At 45.6% G+C, this 15,264-nt stretch overlaps 1 protein-coding gene across 12 annotated transcripts in view; it reads right to left on the bottom strand.

The window, feature by feature from the left end:
• Positions 1 to 15,264, bottom strand: part of AGAP1 (ArfGAP with GTPase domain, ankyrin repeat and PH domain 1) — a 523,790-nt gene that overhangs the window by 265,176 nt on the left and 243,350 nt on the right. The gene's annotated exons all lie outside the window — the stretch shown is intronic.

The following is a 15,264-nucleotide window of genomic DNA, read 5'->3' on the forward strand; positions in this document are numbered from 1 at the left end:
ACCAAACAAAAAGTACAAACCTGTCTTGTTTAAAGTATTCTAATGTGATTTTTCTTCCACTTACAGTTAACTTGCAGCAAAAATAATCCCAAATATAATAGGGCAATTTAACCAATCCCTCTTGAAAAAAATCAAAACTCTTTTCTTTTATCCTTACACAGCCTAAAGAATTACTCTTAACTTTGTAAGCTGCTGCATAGAATTATATCCAAGGACAAGTAATTATATCAAAGACTTTATTTAAATATATTACTACACACATTGGAAGTTTATCTTAATCAATACAAATCTAAATTCAACCAGCCATAACTACTTTTGGCAAATAGGCTCACTGATAAAGCATATTGGATTTAATTGGAAAGGAAGTCAACGATTAGAAAACTCTTCCTACACCAAGAGGTGTCACTACAGGAGAATAACTACAGCTTTTATTTGAATAGATGTGTGTCTTTGGGGACGAGCTGCAATTAAGTTCAATGATATTCAATCCTTGTCTTTGCCCAGATTGTTGCTATTTTTAAAGATAGTCGTGCAAAAGACCACGTCATTGTCCCCAGCAATAGGTTCTAATACAGAAGGAGCACACAGTGTCCACAGATAATTTCTTTTCTAAATGAATAAAATTTTAATAAGGAACTGGTTTGTCCACAGCTTATGGCTTTCATGTAAATGAATGATAGTATAAATATGATTAAGTGAAAATGCAATGTATAAAAGATGGCTCACAGAGATGAAGAAGCAGCTTCATTAGTTACATCCCACCTCCAAGAGCCTCTTATCATCCTGAAAGGATGATATCAATTAATTTATCTCCCCGTAGTGTATTGATCATAACCTTCATCAGCTAATCATGTTTAAATTACAGAGGAATATCGCCGCACTCTGTCATTTCACAACCATTGGCGTATTGATCTGGGGTCTTTGAAGATGTATATTAGAACATTTTAAAAATCATTATGTGAACTCAAAGACAAAATCTACGATCAGATTCCAACAGCTGCAAAAAGTGTCACAGAGGGCATCTGAAGTTCCAGCGACCAAAGGGGACCTTAATTCACAATTACCTTAAAATCATGATTATTTGGTTGATTGCAAATTTACTTCTTCTTTGGGGGAGAGCAGAGGGGGCTTTTGATTATCAGCTCTAATGCATTTTCATTTCACTCCAGTCTCAGAGTTGCTCTTCAGCTGGATGGCCGCAGTGACAGATCTTAAAGCTCACAGAAAATGAACAAGTATCCTGACTAAACCGGGCTAGGTTGTCTAAAGAGCTTTGTGGGCATTTTCTAGAAATGTTTTCTATGCTAAGGGGAGACTTGAGGAACTTTCTGGGACAAATCAAAGATGTTATTAAAATCCTCATTTCATGAAAATCCAAATGCAAATGAACATCCCATCCTTCGTACTTAGAGGCTAGAAAGAGTGAATGAGTTCTTGAGCAAAGAGCACTTCTACAACAAAGCTTCTCACAGAACGACGGGGTTGTACAAAGCATGAGCCACATGTTCAACTAAAATTCTTATTGTCCATTAATTGTTCTACCATTTTCATTATCAAAAAAGTGAAGTTCTCAGTGACTGTAATGGGGTTTGTGGGGGGGGACTTGGTGATGGGGGGAGTCTAGTAAACATAATGTTCCTCATGGAATTGTAGATTAATGATACCAAAAAAAAAAAAAGTGAAGTTCTCACTTCTAATACCTGCTGGCATTGTTTTTTTACTTTACTAGAACTTTTACTTATATTTATTTCTATTTATTTCTATTACCATAACTTTCATGTTTTTCCTAACCATATATACAAATGGAGGAAATGATTCATAAATCTGTTCTAAAATACAGACTGCTTTAGAACCATAGGATAACTCATGAAAACGTGAGAACTTAATGAAGAACACTGAACGCATCCAACCTGAGGAAGAGAACAGCCAGGGGAGAGGAGAATGTACAGTGGCTGTTGTAAGGTCTGGGCACCCTCTCTGCCATATGGAAATGGGCTCGATACAAGGCAGGTCTGGGTGCCTCATCTTAACACATTCCTAAACGAAATCACTGGGGTGTGCAAAAGCCAGATTGACCATCGCCATCAAAGACAGGGCCACGGTCCAACCCTCAAAGGACACTGCAAACGTCAGGGTGAATTCACAAAAGCCCTCCTACAGGAGTGCCAGGATGGTCTGCGCAAGTGGATGAGCCCCCTCCCCAAACACAACTCAAAGGAAATGGAACGCCAGGGGGAGGGAGGCACTGTCTCTGGCACCTATAGTCATTAGTTACTCATGATGTTTAGAACATTTAAATGTTAACACATAAAACACATGAATATTATCCAGATTATACTGGCTGGGCTATTTATATAACTGTTCAGTCTCTGTCTACATTTGATCATTCAACAAATGAGTATGTACATATTTTAAATAAATGTATACATGCATGAATGGATGAAAGAATGTATAAATAAAACACACACAATCACTTGAGTGTACTGAAAAGGATCTGGAATCTTTATCATTAAGATGTGATAGTTTCTCAATCTTGGTGTCACACTTAACCAATTTTGGTGACATGAACTTTGCCTAAATCTTAAATGGTGCCATTACTACATACTGAAAATGTTTGCTCTTTCACTAGACACTAATCAATTTCATTAACCTCCTGGTATTTCAGTACTAGTGCTCAGGGTGGTTTTAAAAGTCACTTCCTCCACAATTTTGAAAATTTGGATAACAGACGAAAGATTTCCTTTAATTAGCCCCTTCAGCCATATCTACAATTAGGACACGAGGGGCTTCTAGGGCTGGTAGCCCTCCTGGTTGACCTGGGCGATGACTGTGACATCACTTGGTAAGTCACACCCTTAAGTATACTTTCGTACATGGTCTTCATGTTATTCTTCAATTTAAAAAGTTTATTTAAGAACTAGCAATAAGAAAAGTGAGCTGCATAGTCACTCCCTCCATAAATTCAAAACTATCAGATAGACGTTGAATGGCACCTGTCAGTTCCTGCTAAAACCAAGACTCTCGGAGAGCTCCCAAATAAGACTTCGCTGAAAAAGCGCCGTGGCCGCCTCTCACTATTGTGACTCCAGGGCGCCCTCCTCCTGGCCTCTGCTGCCCGGACCCGAGCGCGGAGCCAGGCAGACCCGCGCAACGACTCACTCAATCCCCGCGGTTCTCCACTTCACAGGTGAGGCGCGGGCAACAAACAGAAGCCAAGTGCAGGCGGAAGGTGGGTCCAGGCGCAGGCGGGCCGGCTCTGCAGCTGCTGGCACCGACCACCATGAGGTGAGGGGGCATCCCCCCCACCCCCACCCCAGGCTGCCGCCTCCAGGACGGGGACCACGTACTCTTGCTCTGCACCCCCACTTCCTCCACCATCGTAGGGTTCACTTGGATATCAGATAAGAGAGACCCAGCTTGGCGCCTGGCACCCAGGAGACACCCAGCCAGTGTGGGTTCAGCTGAGCCACCGGCCAAGCTTCATTTCCAGCCAGTCCTCCTGACAGCAGGCAAGGGCTCCCTGTATCATCTGTTCGACCCCTGCAGCCTGGCTTCCCTCGCTGCCCCTGGGGCTGAACCTGTCATTGCCAAGGTCACTGGTGACCAAGTGGAGGCCAGGATGCACCGCGGTTCACCTCCGGGAAGCATCTGGCACCGCCGATGGCTCCCTCCTCACCTCCTTACGTAACACTGATTTTCCGGTTCTCCTCCCTGGGCTGGAACTTCTCTTCCTCAGCCTCCTTCCGCAGCCCTTTAAATGTGTGTGCTTCCAGGCCTCCTTCCTTGGCCCCCTTGTGTCTTCATGCACCTCCCCTGGGCGATCCTCCCCACATTTACCCGTCAACCACCAGCTCAGTACCAGCAGCTCCCTGGTCTGTGTAAGGAACCATGCTCTGTGCCCCACCTGCACCTTCTCCCCTTGGGTGCACCTCAATGTCCGCATGGCCCATGCTGAGCGTCAGCCCTTCTCCCACCAAACCCGCTTCTCCTTGATTTTATCCCTACCACGCCGCCCAGGTGCGGAGAGAGGAGACTACTGACTCTACCAGCAGAATTTCCCTTAGGTTTGTCTTTACTGCCACCGCCTTCCTTCCCACAATCACCCTCCCAGGGCTGATGGCCGAAATGCCATCCAGAACCATCCCTTGGCTGCAGGCCACTGGAGCACGGTGGCCTTTTTAAAGGCAAACCTGACCACAGCACTGTTCTGCTTACAGCCTCCATCATGCAGACATTAGAACCGAAACTCCTCAGCACAGGTGCACCCCTACCATGTGTGTGAGAGGTGGGTTCGCCGCTCCAGGTATTTCCACCCACTGCCAGCGCACGCCCAGCCTCTACGAGTCCCCTGTGAATGGGCCTGCTCCCGCTGTGGGCAAGGGGCTGATAGGACTGGTGCCAGCTTCCCCTCTCAACCCCTCCAATCCGGGGACTGGTGCCACTCGCACTGCCGGGAACCAGTCAGGCAAACCTGTTTGATTCTGGTCTCCACAGAAGGAAGCCAGGTAAGCTTCATCTTCCAGTACAGCTTTGCCAATAAAAAGTAATAATTTGATCTTCCAGGCGCTTGAGGCTTTGGTCCTATTTCTTCATTGGTTCAGAAGCCCCAGGGAGGACACGTCTGCTTGCCCAGCAGCCAACCTAGAGGTCTCACCCTCGCTGTCACAAGGCACTTGTTCTCTGAGGCTGTGATGCAAGTAGCCACCACCACTGCCCAGAACATGGCTCCCCACCTCCTTGAGGCCGATTCCTTCTCAGAATGCACATGGGGAGCCCTCCCTACCCATCCAGATTCCTCATCAGAGGCCCCATTTCCCCGTACGCTTGGGTGCTAACGTGGCTAGCTCTGGATTTCGCCCATGCCTTGATTAAGCATCGCTGTATGTGCACGAGCACACAGGCACATACACATACTCACATGCAGAGCCATGGCCGTGACAGACGCCACTTCTCACTCCTGACCCCTAGCACCTGGCACATAGGGACCACTCAACAAACTGTGCACTAATCACAGACCAGACACGTGGTAATTCACAGTCAGTTGAGGGCCTGCTTCTCTCTACTCACAGGAAGAGCCCAGCGGCCACGGGCTGCCCCTGGGATCCCTCTTGCAGGGCACCACCTGCCATCGGCAACATCCACAATTAAGCACCTACAGTAAGCGTTTTTATTTCATTAACTATTTTGACATTTTCGGCTTAGTCCAATACATGTTAGTAAATTCAATCAGCAAAATACCTTCTCTGGTTGAAGAGACTTATTTGAATTAATTACCGAGAACTTCTGAAGTGCCACCTATGGGCCAGCAGAGGTAGGGATAGAGGCACGAGAACAGAAGCGTGACCTGGTTTCTGACCAAAATGAGCTTCCAATTCAGGAGCAAATTCTCTTCATCTGACAGAAAAGCTCTAGTTTCATCATCAGAGCCCAGGCCACTGAGGCAACTGCTAAAATGCTTCCCTGGAGGGCCCCTCGTCCCCAGTGCTTTCTTCACCCATTATTTGCTCAGATCCTGCGCCCCAGCCTGCCCCCATCCAGGTCCTGAGTGGCCAGAGGCATCCTGTCCAGGCTGCAAGCTGGCTGTCCTTGCACCTCCCACGACCCGATCCCCTGGAGCATGGGAGAGATTTAACTAGTCAACCAACTCTGTAACAATTTGCTTTAGTATTCTTACATTATTACGCCCTTGACAGTATCAACTTCCGTACGTTAGCCCTACTGCGTAAGCACCCCAGTCGCTTCAGCGGGCAGGGTTCTCAGGAGAGTTCCACATACTCAGACTGAGTTGGGGTGCAGACCCGTCAAGAGTGGGGAGAAGTGGGGGCCATGGAGCGGGATGGCACTGGGGAGGCATGGAGATCCGACTGACATTCGAGAGCCGGTTAGAGGCCAGGTGGAGACCTGGTATAAGCCAAGCCAAACCTGAGGAAGACGGCGATTCTTCTGCTACTGGGAGAAGCTGGAGGGAGCACACTGAGGCCAGTAACAGGTAAGGGGGAGGGGCCCAGGGGACCCAAAGGCAATTCTGGGTAAGCAGTGCTGGATAGGAATTTAAGCATGAATGATAAATCTATTAATTTAAAATGTTTATGATAGACACACAAAAAATGAACTATCATGAGATTCTAATTTTACTCCACAAATATATATTAAAAGCACAATTTGAGATGGGGGGTGGGTCATGGCATGTTTTATCTTGATCTCTGGTACCACCACCCCAAGGTAATGCCTACTACACCATTCACTGAATGGCTCTTCCTTTGCCACCATGGGGGGCTCACCCAGAGAACTCCCATAAATAATGAAAACCACCAGGGATTGTAAATCTTCTAGCAACAAATAAAAGATCCCCTAATGTCTCAACTCAGTTTTAAATTACAGTTGAGTGATCATTAAACTATCTTATTAATTAAGAAGAAATTAATTACCAAATTATCTATGCAGTTCTGAATTTGTGACTTAGGAGTAAAAAGAAATCTGAAGTGGAATTTTTCTCACCATGAAAATCTAAGTTAATGACTATGACAGGGGGTGTAATGTGTGTTGCTGCTGACCCTGCAGCCAGCTCCTTGATTTGCTTGCGTATTACCTCAGTTTTGAATATAGAGTAAGCTCCGCCAGAAAACAAGTAAAATGAAGAAGAGAGGGACGGAGGGAAGCCAGGAGGGGGACAGGGGCAAGTGAAGGTCCCTTGGGAGGGTTGATGCTTAACAATAACAAGCGATCTGCAGCCAGGCCCAGCACCTCCACACCTGTTGAGAGCCTGCCCGTTCGAAAATATAGCAGCTCATGTTCTAGTGAATGGGCCAACTTCATGAACCTCTGACTATTCTGGAATGCTAGCCACCATGCTTTACTAACCCTCCTGGGGCCAACGTGCACCTGATACTCATGAGCCTTCCCAGCTGGTCAAATGAATAGCCAGGGGAGGGGAGCCCACAGTGGGGATAATGAGGATGTTATGAGAAGGTGGGGTGAGAAGGAGCCCCAAAGGGCAACTGGAAACATATCCCTAAGGATCTCATATGCAAAGAAGAGTGACAAGTGTGGACTTCATTATTCAGGCAGTAAAGGGCCAACCAAACTGTTCAAGGACAAGAGACAAGATACATGTTCTGGAAGGACACCTGATGTGGTTTGGAAAACGTGGGTCACCTCTACCCAGACACTGGAGAAAGCAGGCATGGAGTGTGGGTGGAGATGGGCTGTGACCCATGATCTGGACTCTGAAGCCCGGTTCCTGCGGCTTACAGAAGCACACAGATATCTTGTTTTGAGACTTTCTTATCTAAAATTGCTGTTACTCCACCCTTAAACTTACTAATGTTTTGGCACAGTAAAGAATTCTAGGCCAACTGTGCATCATTTGATGATTCAAAGCTACCAAAAGGCATTATTCTAGGGGTGATAAAAGCTCATCATGCACTTTTAGCTAAACCCCCCGCAGTTGAAAAATTTTCCAAGCCAATTTGGACATTTAACCTATTCTAAGTTATGGTTCCCAAAACCTGAGTATGCCGATCTTAACACAGACAGCCTGTGCTTTGACGTATGTTAGACCTTCCCGCGGGCATGGTGACCCACGGGAGAGACCAGCCATCCGTGTCCCGAGCAAGGCTTCCGTCTTTTTTGCCGCTCCCTTTAAAATCACCCAGCTGTTCTCTCTGAAGCCAGCGTGTCCCACTCCAAACTGTCCTTCACATTTGCTGTTCTAAAAACAGGTCTGGCCTCATCACTGTTTCAACAAAACAAACTATAAACCATCAGAATAGTTTCCTATAACAAAAAATAATCAGCAACTGAACAGGTGGTAACCTAAGTTAAAGGCATGTAAAAAGGAAATGCTCTTGCAGATGTATACTTTTTAGTTCTTTATCAATGAAAACCTAATGACAGGCTTGGTCCAGGGGTCAACTGCCCACGGGTCTCTGTGCCTCTAGCAAGTCACTAGGAGAAAAGGTTTGGTGGTACGAAATCCTTTGATGAATTACTTTGTGTACCTACGCACAAAATAGAACAATGTATCTATTCTATAAAAAACAAAACAAAACAAAACAAAAAAAACCACTCAAATCCAAGACAGTCTATGGTTAAAAAGCCAAACTTACTTTAATTTCTTCGAGGAAAGCTTCAAGTTTTCCATGAAGTAATGAAGTCTGAATTCTTAATCTGAGATTCAGTTCTTGTCTGTATTCTTTTTTATCTCATTGTATTAAAACAAATTTATCTTCATTTATGTCACAATTACCTATTAGGGTTGTTAATTTGCTGGAAATGAAGCTATTGTTTAATTGCTCCTATTAATCGGGGGATTTAAATGCCGACTGTAATAAACAGTTACCTTCAGGACGGAGCAAAGTCATGGCTGCTGACATTAATTTCAGAATTTTAGAATGAGGGAAAATTTCTACCATGTCCAGGGCAGCTGGATTCCCCTTTTCCTTCAGAGAGAGTGAAAGAACATAAAATTTTAAAACATTCACATTGAAACAAATATGGTCTATCTGACATTTTCTAATACATGTATCTAATTCTGACATACAGTTCTAATTTGTGGCCAGCGGGACATCACGTCATCCTGCAGGAAGCCCACGCCCTCTCTCACCTCTTCACGTCACACCTGCCCCTCAACACTGAGCCCCAGGGAGAAGCTGCTGCCGGGAATCTCGGAGCCCCACAGCTGCTCCTGACACGGGGCTGGCGGGCAGTGGGAGCCACGACGCTGAGCCCCTGCTGGGGTCCCAGGCCTCTGAAGGACACAGAGCTGGCTCACCAGCACCCCCGCCTGAGCCCGTCCCCACGCCCCTCCTCCTGCACGGCGCAGACCCCTGGCGGGCTGTCCTCTACGCACTTCCCCAGTTTAAAACCCTCGGCTCCTCCAGGTCTCTGCTATGCTCAGGGATAAGTTCACTCATCCAAATCGATCTCCGGCCGGATGGGATTATTCTTTGTCTGTGGCCGGCCATGCAGGGTGAGGTCTGGGAAGGATACCACCATACCCAGCATCTGGCATGAATCCGACGCTCAGTGAGTGGCCGGAGGAGGCGGCACCAGGCTGGGACAGGCTGTGTGCCTGTCTAGTCCTGCTGTCCGGGGCACACCTGTGCCAGCCCCGGCTACCTGGAGCACCAAGGCCTCCGGGGCCCCCAAACAGGAATGGGCACCTAAGTGCCAGAGCAGTGACTCTCAGGATGGACAAGGGGGAGGAGAGAGGCACCCCAGATCTGCCCCTTCACCTCCCTCAGCCACCCCTCCAACAAATCACTCACATGGGGGGTGAGTCGCACCCCCAGGCACAGGTGGGGCTGGGACGATACCTGAGAGGCATGCGTGACCCGGGACGCGCTCTTGGTCATGCCCAGTGCCGCCCATTCTGTCTTCTGTGTGGATCGGCTGCTCTCCCTTTCGTGTGTCAGGGGAGGCAGCTTTGCTGTGCCTCATGGCCTCCCTTCCTCCCTCACTGTCTATTCCATAAGTCCTGGAGCAACTGGTATGTGCCGGGCAGCCTGAGATGCGGACAGCGTGGGAACCTGCCGGCTACCGAGAAACGGCGGCCGGGCGGCACAACACTAATGTCCCCCGACCAGGGCACCCTCTGGAGGACTCAGGAGACATCTCACATGCCTTCCGTACCTCGCAGGGCCTCCGAGCAGCGTGTTTCAGCTGTGGCCCAGGACCCCCAAGGCTCTTACCCCTCTCTTCCTGGTTTTGAGACTGAGCACCTCACTCTGGGCCCTGGCTCCATCCCCACTCAGGTGACACCTGTGTGACAAGCTATGGGGACACAACCAGCACCATCAAGCACATGTTTATGACAGAAACAAAGCTGGGATAATTTTCAACAGGGAAACTGAAAAATTATGAATTTTGTACAGATGCCGAAGAATCATTACAAGCGGGAAAAACCTAGAGGGGTGACTAGTGAGGCAGGGGACACGTGAGAAGCCTTGTGCCTGTGGGGTGGGCGACAGTCAGCACATGGCGAGGTCTAGTCCCAATGAAATGCAAACCAGTGGCGGGGCCAGGCGGGCGGCATCAGCGAGCCAGCGTGTCCCGTTAGCTCAACCGGGAGCCAGCAGGAGGTGAAGAGTTTGGGGACTTAGAAGCCAGGAGTGACAGGGCTCTACTGGCCACCGGTCAAAAGGCTGTGGCCACGGGGCCCAGGGAGCTCGACTCCGAACACCACCCAAGTGAGATTCCAGGTGGCAGGGGCTGGTATGCCTGCCGAGACCCTGACCGTTAAACTCAATGCTCCACCTGGATTCATCACAATGCCACCTAATTGGATACATGAGCATTAACATAATACATAACCATCAAGTCTATGTAGCTTAGGTTAATCTGAAATGTACAAAGATAGGCAAAAACCATACATTAAAAACCTCTCAAAAAGAGCAGCTTTCTGGGCTAGGATGCTATCATATTCGTACCAAGATCCAGGTTAACATGGAATGGAATAAAAACTCTGATTAGAAAATATTCCAATGCTACAATTAAGCCCCGTGCAAATCTCTTCAAAAGGCCAAGAGATGATTAACTTTCTCTCTGTTATTCTCAAGTTGGATGCAAATCAGCATCTTTCAAGACGAGGCAAGCGAATATCCCAATGAATTGGCAATACAATTTAGATGGCAGGCAAGGATCCAAAAGATAAATGGCTTAAACAAAGAGGGGAAAAATGAGCCTGTCACTTCTTCTCAACTCATCAAGCTGTCTTGCCGAGAGAGTTGATGATTCTGGAGCAGAAATGTTTCTGACACCCCCTGAAGGTGGAAGGTGCACCCTGTAATTCTTTAATCTGCACAGCGAGGCACCTCGCCATTCTTTCTGTGCCAGCAGAGGCCGCAGGACTTGCCTTTTAGATGCACTATTTTTTAAAAGGCCAAATTACAGGTCGCAAAATGCACTGACACAGTTTATGAGTGAAGAGGAAGAGCTGGAGAAATGCAAATCGACACGGTGATACCAGAGAAATCCGACATCCTCAGAGACAGAACTGACAGAGATAAAAGTGACTGTCACACCGATCGTAAGATGTGAAGAGAAGATACCACAAAAAATGGCAGAAGCACAAAACTGATGATGCTAAATTATTTGAGCTAAAGAAAATGCACAAAAATTTAAAGAAAGACAAGGAGAGTAAGTTCCACAAAGAACATATGAACAGGGCACAAAACAAGAGACTCTGTGAGACATAAAGGCTGTCCGCAGATGTTGAAATCAGGAAACTTGAGACAAATACGGTTAAGTACAATAATTGGTTTTCTTTTTAAATAATTCATAGAGTTTGATTAATACTGGCTTAGGCAAATCTATCGGGTCTAATTTGCCTCCTAGTTTAAGATACATATGCATAAAGGAACATGGAGACTAGAAAGGGCTCATCTCCCCGTGTGTCACGAGTGCATTCTCTTTCAGATTTACCTTTCAAGAAAAATGGACTTATCTGTCACAACTGAAGCTGTTTTCCTATTTCCAGAAATAATTGTCCTTACAACAATCTCCATAAAAAAGACATTTTCTTCTTAAAGTGGGAGAGAAGATGTCTTGGTTGGAACCTGAGAAAATTATTCCTCTCCTCCCTGGCGCTGTTAATAATGAGCCAGCAGCGGTGGCCCCTTGCACGAGAGGCCTTCGAGGAAGTGACAGTGACACACAGGTTGAATTATACAATGTATTGTGATGCAATTAGGAAGAAGGATGAGATGACAAAACAGATTTCCCCTTGGTCTTCAGCAGGGCTTCGCGCATTAAGTCATTGTGATGGTCTCCCCGCCACCCATCAATTATTATTACTTAACGCACACCTACCACCCAGAAACCTACCTTTTCAAACACATGAAATGCCTTTGGGCAAGTTTTGCCTCTTGTGATATTATAAGATGATTAGGCATTTAAGTTATATGAATTTGAGGGCCCAAATAACTGATATGTGATGCTCTATAACTAATATAGGATTCTAGATAATTCTTTTCCATAGCTCATGGTTATTGGAGAATTAGACAGTGCACAGAAACTTCTTGCAAGTCTTCTTTCTTCTTTACCAAGAAATTCAGTTAATCAATTGCCACTGTAATTACTCCCAGCGCCACAGGTAATTAAGAGGGATCTAAATCTCACTTTATTTACATTTAGACTACCTGAGGTCTTCCCCAATCAAGATTTCACCTTTGTGACTAGTAATGCTTCCCTGCTAATTAGAGTTCAGCAGAGAACGCTGGTTGATTTTGAATTTTTGTAATCTGCTGATTTAGTAACGGTGAGGAACGCAACTATCCCTATGAATTATTGAAATTCTGAAAAGAATCGTGCACGTATATTAATTCTGGAAAAGCCTCATTAAAAAAAAATTAGAGCTTATAATACTGCATGCCTCTACCTGTGAGGGACAAAGTACTTCACATTAATCTCAGTTTATCTGGATCCATAGTGATGTAAAATACCTACAATGATACTTAAAACTGGTAACAACTGTGATTTCCCCCTAAATTTTTATAATGCAAATTTTCAAACATGCACAAAAAGTGGAAAGAATTTGAGCGAACAGCCTATTTACACACCACCTAGATTTTGTAAGTGTAACATGTCGCTACACTTGCTTTATTACACATCCATCCATCTCATTTTCTGATGTACTTCAAATACAGTTACAGGCATAACTTCACCTCACGCTTGCAAATTCCAGCATGCGCATAACTGAATCTCAGTCATTAACTGTTTACAAGTTCCTTTCGTGAGATTAAATGTACATACCAGGAAATGCTAAATCTCTGCTGTATCAATCCATGAGTTTTGACAAATGTCCTGCAACTCAAAAAACTGAAGATTTTGCACATTTCCACCCCTTAAGGAGGTTCCCTTGTGCCCCCAACCCAACCTACCATTCCCTCATCTCACGTCTGGAAACCACTCTTGTTTCTTTTTTCCCACCACAGATTAGCTCTGCCTATTGTAGAAATTCATACGAATATAATGATCCATTTTGAACTCTTCTGTATGTTCAACTCTTCTCAATGTCGTGTCTTGTAAACATCCATAGTAACCAATTCTCAAACTACCTTCAGCACTGGCATGGGGGATACTCGAATCACAGAAGGAGAGGGACCCTAGGAGGTCTCTCTTCCCCTGAAACACGATATTCCTCCCCTGCCTTCTCAACAGGGCCCTACGAGAAGATTACGGCCTCCTGACACAAAGAAAATAACACCCAGTTGTCACCAACTTCTCTGGTTCTGCCAAAGCCCCCCATTTTAGAGCATGGTATTTCTAAATGTATTTGACCTGGGGTGTATGTGATCGCTGTAGGTAAAAGGTTATAATGATGCTTTAGACCATACTGTCAACACCCTTTCTTTACCCACAAGTTTTGCTTTAACCCACCCTATGAAAATATCCTTCATTAACCAAAACCCAAGGAATGCAGCCCTTGGTGACATCATGGCCGAAATGGAGAAAACTGACATTAAAAAGATCCCCAGTAGATGCTCTGTAAACAGGTCTGCACCGTCAGGCTAGATTCTCACTGCAACCTACACGCACACCCTAGCAGGTCACAAAAAGTTATCACTTGTATCCCAACAGGTTAAAAACCATCCCCCCACACCCTGCCTCCAAAAAAAACCCAAAACCCACACCATTTGCTGCACTTCCAGCTGAAGGCAGCCACCTCCTTCCGGATGCCAAGGCTGCTGCTGAGAGCAGGCGAAGACTGGCCTCAACTTCTACACACCCGTCACTGTATATTAATGGTACAAACTGAGAATTTAACACACAATACTGCTACTTTAACACCATTCAAGGGTTGATACTTCAAGAGAAGGAAGGAAGTGACAGCGACTTTTATTAAAAGTTATTCAAAAGGGCAGACTTTCCTTCTGGGGTCTGCAGTTCTTCACTGGGGCGGCCACACACCACATTGATGTGCTCACAGCATGTATTCCTACGAACAGGTTTTACCAGTGAAGCTTTTGGGAACTCGTTTTGAGGAGGAGGGGAACTCAACATGGATAGATAAAAAGAACTGATATCTGTGCCAGGTAATCACCCCAATCCCCAAATTGTTAGCCTTTATCACAAGAATTCAAGAAAGTAATTTGAAAGGAACACTCTTTCCTCACCGCAGACACTCAGAATACATCTGTGGATGAGACATCTAAGTAAAAGGCAAATTAGAGCCCAGGAAATTTAATACACTAAATGATGACACTGTCAAAGTTTAGGAAATCTGGGTATGTAGGTTCCTCTCTCCAAAAAAATGTGACATGAGTGAGCAAAGATGACAAGGTATTATTGCCTTTGTCCTTACGGCAGATATCTCCTTTGACGGGCAGAAATTTTATAAATGGGTGGGGGGTGGAATATAAAGTGTATAGTAGCCAAAGCTATCCTTTAAATGTATTAAAAAATCCACCCAACAATGGCTTCAAGTCAAATTCCCAGAAAGCTGCTGTCAGCACTCTGTCCTTCAACTGCAGCCTCACGCAAGGGCCAGTCCTGCTGTCCAGCCACAGGCCTTCAAACAATAAATCCACAAGCAACAGCCAAACAGTACAGAGCCAAAGGAATCACCCGTGTCACAGTCTAGACGGTGAGGAGAGGATCCAGAGGCTATGACTCATGGGCTCTATGAAAGGAATGCCGGAATTCCTTAGAAACTAGTGGCATTCCATTAGACAAGATGACCTCGGGTGAGGTTAACTTACATCCCCCGAAAGCAAACTGGTGATGGCAACAGCCACCTGCTATTTGGGTGTTTTCCAGAGCGGCTTCAGTTGGCTGTGCAGTGGCTATAAGGGACCACCAGATACCACCTGCTGGTTGCAGCTTCCAGGCACCTACTAGACTGCTTGACGGTGCCCATGGAAGACGTCTGCATTCGGAAAGCATGATTTAGTCTCCAATAAAGACTCAACTCCTCATTTGTGCCTTTCTGGCCTTTACAAGCATTTAACTGTCATAACATCTATAATTCAGCATAGAAAAGGCATCATAGAGCGTTTATTATAAATCTTACCAAACATATAAGGCCCCTTTGCACTTTAATCATTTGCTAACAGTTACAATAAGATTGTATTAAAAATTTAAACTGCTCTACTTAAGCAATTTACCTTCAAACGTCCATTTCCAGGGAATGAATCCAAGGGATATGAATGTCGAACCCTTGGTCAGATTTATTGCACCAAAGAATATTTCTCCTGATACAGCTCTGATGAGTGAAGTCTAATGACTTTAGTTTTATTACTTTTTAAGCACTTAATGGGAAAA

Source organism: Manis pentadactyla, chromosome 6, assembly GCF_030020395.1.
Source record: "Manis pentadactyla isolate mManPen7 chromosome 6, mManPen7.hap1, whole genome shotgun sequence".
In the NCBI taxonomy this organism is placed as follows: domain Eukaryota; kingdom Metazoa; phylum Chordata; class Mammalia; order Pholidota; family Manidae; genus Manis; species Manis pentadactyla.